This window comes from Pelobates fuscus, chromosome 10 (genome assembly GCF_036172605.1).
Source record: "Pelobates fuscus isolate aPelFus1 chromosome 10, aPelFus1.pri, whole genome shotgun sequence".
Classification (NCBI taxonomy): Eukaryota; Metazoa; Chordata; class Amphibia; order Anura; family Pelobatidae; genus Pelobates; species Pelobates fuscus.
The window spans coordinates 131,946,498-131,957,016 of NC_086326.1; the positions used below are offsets into that span (position 1 = coordinate 131,946,498).

Genomic DNA, 10,519 nt, shown 5'->3' on the forward strand with positions numbered 1-10,519 from the left:
CACTGCATGTTTGGAATAAGGTATGGTGACTATGACTATGGAGAAATGAATCAGTTACTGGACCGTAGCTTGAAAGTTTACATTAAAAATGTTGTGTGTGTGTTCAAATGAGAACCACAAAGCACATGCATGGAGACCAGTCAAACACTCTGAAAAGGTTCATGTTAATTTGCTTCTTATGGAAGCGAGAATGCAAGCGGAACCTTTTCATGCTCTCAGAACAATCACTCTGTTTATGACCCAACTTCATGAGACATGACTTATAGAATGTTTCAAAATCTCCATATGGGTTCTGAACTTCTTCCGGTTGTACTTGGCCTAATTGTAGCTAATATTTCAGATTTCCATTGTGCTATACCTCCCATCATTTTTCTCATGTATCCATCTCTTTATACCGCATGTAATTTTTTATTATTTTTATTTTAAATATGCATGCATTTAATACATGTACTACCATGCTCGGAATCCAGTCTTCACCCTTGCTTGGATCTGGCCCAAACAGGTACCTCTGGGTGCACACTACAGAACCTGTGAGTTCCTTTCTTTCATTTATTGCATTGTATATTTATGCAAATGATACTATGACTTTAGTACTAAAGAACAGACGTTTAAAAATATTAATGAAATTACCCATAAATGATGACCTACAAGGGCATCCTCTAAACAAAAGGAAGTATGGCCTGCAGAGTTAAACAATATGCTGGATAGACTAGTGATGCAGTCCATAAGATGTCCTTTTACAGATGTCCAGCTATAAATTCTTGAGAATAGTTAAAGAAATAGGCATTTGCTTCCCTCGCCCTGTAGGACAAGGGCCTAGCAGATTTATTCAACAAGAGATTTTACAAGTGAGGATTTAAGATGCAAATATGCACTCTGTTAGTTGAAGCATTTGCAAATATGGGCAATCTTGATTATACAACCCCGATTATGGTGTTTCGATCTCAGTATTTAGAAAGATTTCTGATGACACAGCGTTACCTGCTACAAATGGATTGTCCTTCCCAGCCTGTTAAAAGGCAATACATCGGGATTATAGCTGCAGCTAGACACCCGTGTTCTTATCTAGTTAACCTGCCTGTTATTGACTTCACTCATAGTGAAAGAGACCAGAGATGGCTGGATGGCCTACAAATGCTCATACAAGCGGCACAAATTGGGAGAATTAAATAAGATGTTGGTTCACAAACCCTGGTCAATTACAAGAGTACACATTGTGCTACTGCTTAAAAGCTGAAGAACACCACTGGTCTTTGGCAGAACTAATCCATGCAGAAGTTCTTCTTTCACAGTCATTCCTCAGTATCTTCAACATTTGTATGTGGATTAAATCCTTAAATTCATAATAATGGAAGCCACACTTCCCAGTGCCTATCTGTATGCAACTGCTGCATCTTTGATATAACAAATGCCAAGCATAAAAGCCACCCTCTAACAGTAAGTGTGACACCTTTTGATTTCTCTTGTGAACTTTGAAAATCAAGAAAAATCACAAAAGTAGGTCAGATGAAAAAGCAAGTCAAGAAGGAAGGAGAGCTCATTTTGAGCACGAGAAGAATTACAGTATGTTGATCATTGCTACAGAAGATGAAGACCCACCACTAGCTAGAAATGTATCACACCACTTGGGTGCATGTGCCCACTTTCAAAACAGGATTACAGCTGGGAAGATCATGTCTACTCTTTAGTTAATCACCTTTATCCAGATGTTAGGCAGTTTCTAGATTAAAAGTTTTTTATATTGCATACAACCTTGCTTAAAAATACCATGGCCAGACCACCATGGTCACCGGCAACACAACTGACCAGTCTACACGTGGCCAATAGCACGTTCGACCATAGGGAATGGATAAAGGGGGGCTGCACACAAGTGAGGGACCTCCAAGAGGCACACAAGTTACTGCTGTTCCCCACACTTCAAGAGAGATTTCATCTGCCTCCTAGGCTGGTATTCTCGTACCTAGCAAAACAAAAACCTCCACAGAGGACATAAATACACTCTCCGGGCTCGAGGTGGCCTGTTTGACTCAAAAGCCAAAAAAAGGGAATAATCTCCATGTGTTACACTCTCTTTAACGTAGGCACCACGGTAACACTGGGCAGATTTAGCGAAGCCTGGCAGGTGGACATAGGGAGACAACCCATGGATGGAAGTGCTCACAGCACACAAAGGGAAAACAACATGCACGACACACAGAGTTAATGCGGGAAATATACTACAGATGGTATATGGTGCCAGTCAGACTGGCAAAGATTTATCCGGGCACATCATACCAAAGCTGGAGGTGTAGGGAGGCAGAGGGCAGGATGTACCACATATGGTGGACATGCAGGGTGATCAGACCATATTGGGAGATGGTTGAAAACATTACCGCCAAGGTTGTAAATACCAACATCACTCTCACACCAGAAATGAGCCTATTATTCATAAACGTGAATAGTTTTCATGTTACCGAGGCAATACTGGCATACCACACACTAGTAGCGGTGCTGACACACATAGCACGAGACTGGAAATCAACAACTGCACCATCAAAACTAGCCCTAACGAGACAAATCACCACTAACTTACTATATGAACAAATAGCCAGAAAGGCCCACGCCAAGCACCAAAAATTAGATGGGACAACCTCAACACTACCCTAGAAGAGTCAGACTCAGACACGACCACAAGTCCCAGAAACAGTCCTTCATAAGGTCGTAAAGTTAACAAATACATATGACCCTCCAGTATGGTTAGGAGTTCAAGGGATCAGGACATTCAGGAGTCCTAGAAAATTTAATAGAATATCAATGGAGCTAGAAGAGGATAAACACTTCGATAAGCGGTGCAATAACATACTGGTAGCACAAGCGCACATACCAAACTCGCACCCCTTCCTCCCCACCTCACCCAAAACCCATAAGGGAGGCACGGAGCACTATACACAAGACAGACACATAGCAGACCAACCAAATACATGGTTACCGGTGAAAACACAGAAGTGAACAGAGTCGAAAGGTGCGCAAAGGAGCAACAGCTCCGAATGTACTAGTTAACAATGTGAAGGAATGCTAACATAGTAAACACTGGGTACAGGATCCAGAAAAAGATGTTGCGCTAGAGTATTATCATGTGTATCTAGTAAGTATATATCTCACCAGTAAACCTTCATAAAAATCATCTGAAAAGATACATATATAGACAATATAGTGCAGACCATCTGATTTTAAAATATTCTAAGTGCACACTTAAATAGAAAAATGGGAGTTCATATGGTCCAATAAAAAACCCAGAATAAAGAGGGTCACAATGTACAAAAACACAAAGACAGGAGGCTTGGGACTCCCCAACTTTTACCATTACTTTCAAGCCACCAACTAGCGCAAATACAACCATTACATGGATCTCCAGGCCTCACATTTCCCAGAGCCTAATGAACCCTGGCTCTGGGTGGGATAAGCTTCTATGGAAAGGGAAATGTTCCCACAATCTGGTTCCTCAGAGAGACCAAACTTTCTTTTGCAGCACTGTATGGGAGACACAACCAGGAGCACACCAATGGCACAGTATAAAAGAATATATTTATTAGTAAAACAATTAAAACTGCTTACTCAGCAAGATGTGGGCTTGTAACAGACCAGTTCCCACTAAAAGCACTTGTTTAAAAGTCAATTGCTCCTGTCATAGCATGAGGATGTCCAGTGTCATTTCAACGACCAAAAGTCATCAAAGAAGTCAGAAGTACTTCTAGTAGCTTTCTGGTAGACAGCCACTAGAGGAGAACCTAACCCCGCAAGGTAAATATTGCAGTTTTATAAAACTGCAATAATGACACTTGCTGGGTCAAGGGTGATGGGAGTTGGCACCCAGACCAAGTGGTCAGGGTGCCTACAGTGTCCCTTTAAGATACATTTTCAATTACAATTGTTTTGGTCTAATACGTGAAATTCCCTAGGTCCATCTTCCTATGGTCATTCTGGTCTTTACACCATGTGGGTATCTAAAGTCCCATTCATTTCAATGTTTGAAATGCCATGTTCACCTTGTTATCATGTACCTGGTCCTGTTCTCTTGTTCTTTTTAAAATGGTGTCTTTCTATCTCTTTGGTTTTTCAACATATGTCACTGCTGGATCATCACAGTTTTTACCTAAATACAAATCTGTTCCTCTGGGGTTTATCTGCTAAACAGAATATCACAGTATATTGAAGACCCAAATAAAAAAAGGAAATTGGTGTTTAAGAAAAAGTTTTTAATTTCACCTGTTTCTTTCTCTCTTTTTTCTGTATACACACCAGGTGGGCATGGTGTAATGAAAACTCAAATAACAAATTGTAGCCCCCCTCCCCCCCTCACCCCGGCGACCTATGGCCGTGTGCCCACAGAGAGGGTTTGGCATGGCACCGGTGGCACACGTGCCATAGGTTCGCCATCCCTGTAATAGATGGTAAATGTTGTCCTTAGTATTCCTATTTAAATTTCAATACACTAGAATGTATTATTTTCTGAATAAACTCCTTCAAATGTTTAGTAAAGCAAACATTACCCGTGCCAATATCCAGAAAGGAATTCAAATCCCTTCAAACCAAAATAGATAATTTCATATGGTCCAATAAAAAACCCAGAATAAAGAGGGTCACAATGTACAAAAACACAAAGAAAGGAGGCTTGGGACTCCCCAACTTTTACCATTACTTTCAAGCCGCCCAACTAGCGCAAATACAACAATTACATGCACCGACACGCCGCACACGACCCCAGCTATACGCACCTCATTCCTGATCTGGGACAAGCTCATAAATAAAATCCCACTTATTAACACACCATCACCACTGACCCCACTCCTAAAGGGACAAACAATTCATCCCAGGAATATCTCCCCATGACTTTACACATTTCGAAGACAACGGACTCACACAATTTTACAATTTTTTTCCGAGCCAAACAATTGCTCCAATTCCAAGACCTACCCAACCACACCCCACTAACCACCTTCGATCACCAGGACCCCCTACACGCCAACACGGCTACCACCAAACTGACCCAATTTGAACGAGACTGTATACATAACCCAATCCGAAAAGGACAGATATCCTCTATCTATATCCAGCTAAACTCTGCTTCCCCAACAGATGCACTTTCCTACACAAAGGCATGGGAAAGGGACATTGGCCCCCCTGAAGACCCCTCAGACTGGAACGATATACGGGAAGCTACGGCATCCCTTACAATATGCGTCAATCATAAGGAGCAAGTGTATAAAATGCTCCTCCGTTGGTATTTAACACCCGTAAGACTCACCCAGATGAGATGCTCAACCACGGATGAGTGCTGGAAGGGATGTGGATCCCGGGGCACCTACATCCACGCCTTGTGGGAATGCCCCCACATAGCCCAACTGTGGAGGGCTGTGGCCAACCTAAATTCCCGACTCCTCCACACAGATATCCCAATGGACCCGTGGGTCTGGTTACTCTCTAAACCCTACATCGCTCTAATCAGATCACAAAACAAATTGCTGGCTAAAATCGCATTAGCCACCAGGCACACAATAGCCGAACAATGGGGAAACCAAATCATACCTACCATGGGGGCAGTACTCCATAAAGTGGAGGAAATCAGGGAAATGGATAAACTTTCAGCCCTACTCCACGACACAACCATAACAAAATTTGGGACCCATGGGTCATATACCACTTGACCCACACTTAAAAAAAAAAAAACCACCTAAACATAAATAGCTTCCCACCACCTGACCAACCCTTCCTTCCCCCCCTTAAAACACCTGCTCCCCAAACCCAAACACAACGCCTCACCCACCACCGAAGAACACTATATGCACCACACAAAGACTCACGCACCACATAGTTAGAAACTAAATTTACGGACGACACTGAAACCTGGACATACCCCTTGAAAAAGAAACTTCCACGACACACAATCTCAAACTCGAGAATTGACCTAAACACCCTACCAGATGCTCACTAAGCGCAAACACTGCTCGGATCCAAACCTGAAACCGGACCGAGACCCCAAGCCCCACCTGACCCCCAAGCCAAGATGCACAGATACAAAAACTACCTTTCGACGCGACTGGAAATGACAGACCACTAAGCTAAGCAGCTCGCAGCTCGTTTCTTGGTAAAGATAATTCCTATATGGAATATACAAAAAAGAAATGCACCAATATTGTACAATGAATCCTTAATAATATACAGAATTTTTTTTGAAAAATTATGACATATGCATACTGTTACCCCCCTCCCCTGCTTACATTCTGTATCCCAACTACTACTCAAAATAATCCGAAAAAATGATAAAGAATTCTTAAAAAAAATAAAAATAAATGTTTAGTGAAGGGACAATCCAAACATATATTTGTTAATAGTCGCCTTATACAAGTTAAGTTTATTCTCTGTGAAGCATCATAGAGAATAAACGTTTTCACTATACCTTCATTTAGGGTAACTGGCTGGACTGTATGACACACACAGTGTTCAGTGAGCCACAGAGCAATGTCATGCTGTCCTTATGTTAAGTGGGAGCTCTGGAAAACAACTGGTGTGTGCTGTTCACCACACATCACTTGAGTGATATCATGTTGTCGTTCTGATGTCACAAATCAAGTCTACTAATACCCAGCACAGTTCACATCTAGGGCAGTGTAAACGTGAGCAGAAAACACATAGACATAAAATGAAGTCTGATTCGGAGATCCGCTGTTACATGTGTATTTTGGCAAAACTGGGGATTAATACACATTTGCAAGAGAATTTTAAATCTGTCTCTCTGGGGTTTCTATGCTCAACTGAATATTGCAGTGTTGTGAGAACCAAATCACAAACAGAAGGAAAAAATTGATAAATATGATAAAAAAAATTTTTTTTTTAAATATTAACTGTAGTCATAGATGGTACATGTTTGCTTTAATGTTCCTATTTGATTTTCCCTGTACACTAGAATGCATTGTTATCTGAATGAACTTCTTAACATCTTTAGTGAATCACAATTCAAGCATACATGTGCTCAGAATGTCATTGTCACCATAAAAATGTGAAAGTTTATTCTCTGTGAAGTATGACCTTTCTCTAAAAGCACTTTTAGACTAACTGACTGAATGACACAAACACAGTGTTCAGTTAACCACACCTTACTCGAAAGATGTCATGCTGTACTAATGATGTCACAATCTGTTTATTAACTGGAAACTCTGGATGACATCTGCAGTGTTCTTTTAGCCACACATCACTTGTTTCATGTCAAGTTGAACCTATGATGTCACAAGTCATATTTACTAAACCCCAGCACACAACTTACACCTAGGACATTGTGAAACTGGATTTTAAAGAGCACACAAAACACACGTAGAATTAAAGAGAAACTTCAGGCATCAAAACAACGTTAGCTTAACACCTTCAATACTAAAATCAAGTATAAACACTTATATTTTCCTGTATATTGTAGTATGATATCTAGTCCCTAAAGCCTCACACTCATTTCTACTCTAGTTATAATGACCAGCCTGTAGTCGTGGAACTGATTTCTCTGCCAGAAGTAACTAAATATTACTATAATGCTTATAAAATTGCTGACAATCTTAACTCACTCTGCTTTCAACAACAGAGGAAGTTACAGTGGGTGATACTATTCAGAGATCCAGGTGGGGGGTGGGTGAGGGGGGGGGGAAGTGAATGGGCTCTACCATTACACTGCTAGCATTTCATTTGCATCTCAGATATTGATAATGATTACTAGGGCAATTTTTTAATACCTTTATTTCAGAAATATATGAATAAACTATATTTACTGTATGTGGGCATTATGCACAAAAGCATACAATCTCCTTACATTCTGTTGCCATTTTTAGCTGCTAGTAATGCATTTAGAGTTCTTGCAAATATATGTAAGCAAGGTGTTTGGAAAATTTAATTTAGCAATTTTTGTCACATCTACTGTATGTGACAAAAAAAATGCATCTTTGCTTTTATACTAACACTTCAGAACCTGTGTGAAATAGTGCAAGATAAAGGGGACTGTATACTGTCTAAAGCTGTTTATTTCTCACATGTTTTTTTTTATAAATTGAAACTTGTGTAACTTTTTTGTAATTTTAATTTTTGCATTCCTTGCATCAAACTACAATTCTATGCTAATATGTTTTCATCTAAAAGTGCTAGGTAGTGAAGGAGTTAATGGGGCAGTTTTGGTGTATAGATCATGCCCCTGCAATCTTTCTATTCTCTAAATTCAGTGTTTGTGACAACTGCTGGCTGTTACATCCCAAGTTTGTTACTAACGCCTATTATTTGGGAGTGCAGTTTAATCTTTTACTGTATGTTTAAGAAGCCACAGGCACTAAGCACTGTGTCATATATGTGTGGTGGCAATGAATGAGTTTCTGTTTTGTCTAGGATTTGGATGTGAGGAACATTACATCTTGTGGTAGTTGGTCAGTTAGACAGGTATCTGGGCAGAATTGATGACACAGTTGTTTATGGGGGCTGGAGCTGGCCTGGGATTGGTTGAAAGTTGCAAGCAGAAAAAGAGCGGGAAACTGAAACAGTATAAAAAGAAGCAGCACAAGTTTATTCCTGTCACAGGGGACTGAAGCAGGAACAGTGCGGACGGACCCAGCCCCTTGCCTTTACGTTTATTTAATTGTATTGTGGTGATGTTATGAAGCATTGGGGCAAAAGTCATACTCGTGGTCAAGTTCTGAGAAAGGATATGGTGGTAAATGGTTTTAAATAAAAGGCGGTCTGGTTAGATATGACTGACTGGCAATATGGTGGTTAATAAGGTTGAAAGTTTTAAGTAAAATGTGGTCTGGTTAGTTATGACTGACTGGCTATTAGGTGGTTAATAAAGCTAATAGTTTTGAAAGTTGGTGAACCATATGTTATATGGTTATGGTTAAAAAGTTATAGTTACAAAGTAATGGTTGTATTCCCCTTGAGCTTTGAATAAACACCATGGCCAAGGGGAGGCCATGGCCACCCCAGGATCAGGCCATGCCCCCCCACCCCAACTAAAAGTGAAGTCACTGCTAGTTGTGCTGCCCTGGGCTCCCTCAATGTTACTGAGAGCCCAGCGCCTGATCAGATGGATCCTGTAGGCAGGGAAGCCCCCTGCCTGTGAACACCGGACACACGCTGGAGGGAGCTGGAAGCAGGCTGTGCTCACTGTGCACTGCTTTCCTGCTCCCCCAGCAGAAACAAAGGGGAGACTTCCTGCAGGCTGGAGATGGATCCTTCTACACAGCACTAGCACAGGCATGGCCCACATGGAGCCAAAGGGGGCTGATAATTTTGTGTATGTTTGTATGTGTGTAAATAAAGTGTGACTGTAAACTGGTGTGAGTGACGTGTGTGTATTTCAGAAAGAGTATGTGTTATTGAGTGTGTCAGTTACATTGTGTGCATTTCAGTAAGAGTGCGTGTTATTGAGTGTGTCAGTGGCATTGTATGTATACTTAATAAGAGTGTGTGTTAGTGAGAGGGTGTGACATTGTGTGTATACTTAATAATATTGTTAGTGAGTGTGTGTGTATACTTAATGATAGTGTGTTAGTATGTTTGTCAGTGGCATTTTATGTATACAAAAGTGTGTGTTAGTGAGTGTGTGTGACATTGTGTGTATACTTAATAATAGTGTGTGTTAGTGAAAGTGTCAGTGGCATTGAATGTATACTTAATAGTGTGTGTTAGTGAGTGTGTGACATTGCGTGTATACTTAATAATAGTGTGTGTTAGTGAGAGTGTCAGTGACATTGTGTGTATACTTAATAATGTCACTGACACTCTCACTACTGACACTCTCGCTACTAACTAATAATAGTGTGTGTTAGTGACCGTGTGTGACATTGTGTGTATACTTCAGTAAGAGTGTCTTAGTGAGAATGTATAAGTAACATTGTGTGTATACTTAAGAGTGTTTGAGTGACCATGTGACCAATTATATTTATAATACATACAGGGGCGTACCTAGAGCAGTTGGCACCCAGGGTGGACCCCGAGTTTGGCCTCCCTCTTTCCCCATAAGAAAACACCCACACATTTTTTTCAATGTTTTCAATAATATGTATTGCACAAATTTGTAAACTGTATATCAACTTGAAAAAAATGGAACTATGAAAATTAAATTAGAAATAAATTAAATTTAAATAATTAACATTTACTGAACAGCTAATACTCCTTCTATAAACAAAAAAAACACATCCAAAGTGACCACTCAGTCTATTCAGCAGATGTAATTTGAAAGGATTCACATCCTCTGCCTTCGAGCATTCATTTCTGCAAATTGATCGATTACTTCATCAAAGCTAATCTTCCTTGCATATTCATGCTCAAGTGAAAGTATGGTCAGATTTGTCAACCTTGTCTCACTCATCGTTCAGCAAAATACATTTTTTATCAATTTTAATTTGGAAAACTTCTTTCACATGAAGCAATAGACACACAGAGAGTCAAAAGAATCTTAAACACAGTGACAAATTTGGCAGAGATTCACAAAAATCCCATTTAACAATGAACTTCA

At 40.3% G+C, this 10,519-nt stretch overlaps 1 pseudogene; it reads left to right on the top strand.

The window, feature by feature from the left end:
- Positions 1-743: 743 nt before the first annotated feature.
- Positions 744-1,993, top strand: LOC134575510 (sestrin-1-like; annotated as a pseudogene).
- The last annotated feature ends 8,526 nt before the right edge of the window (positions 1,994-10,519 follow it).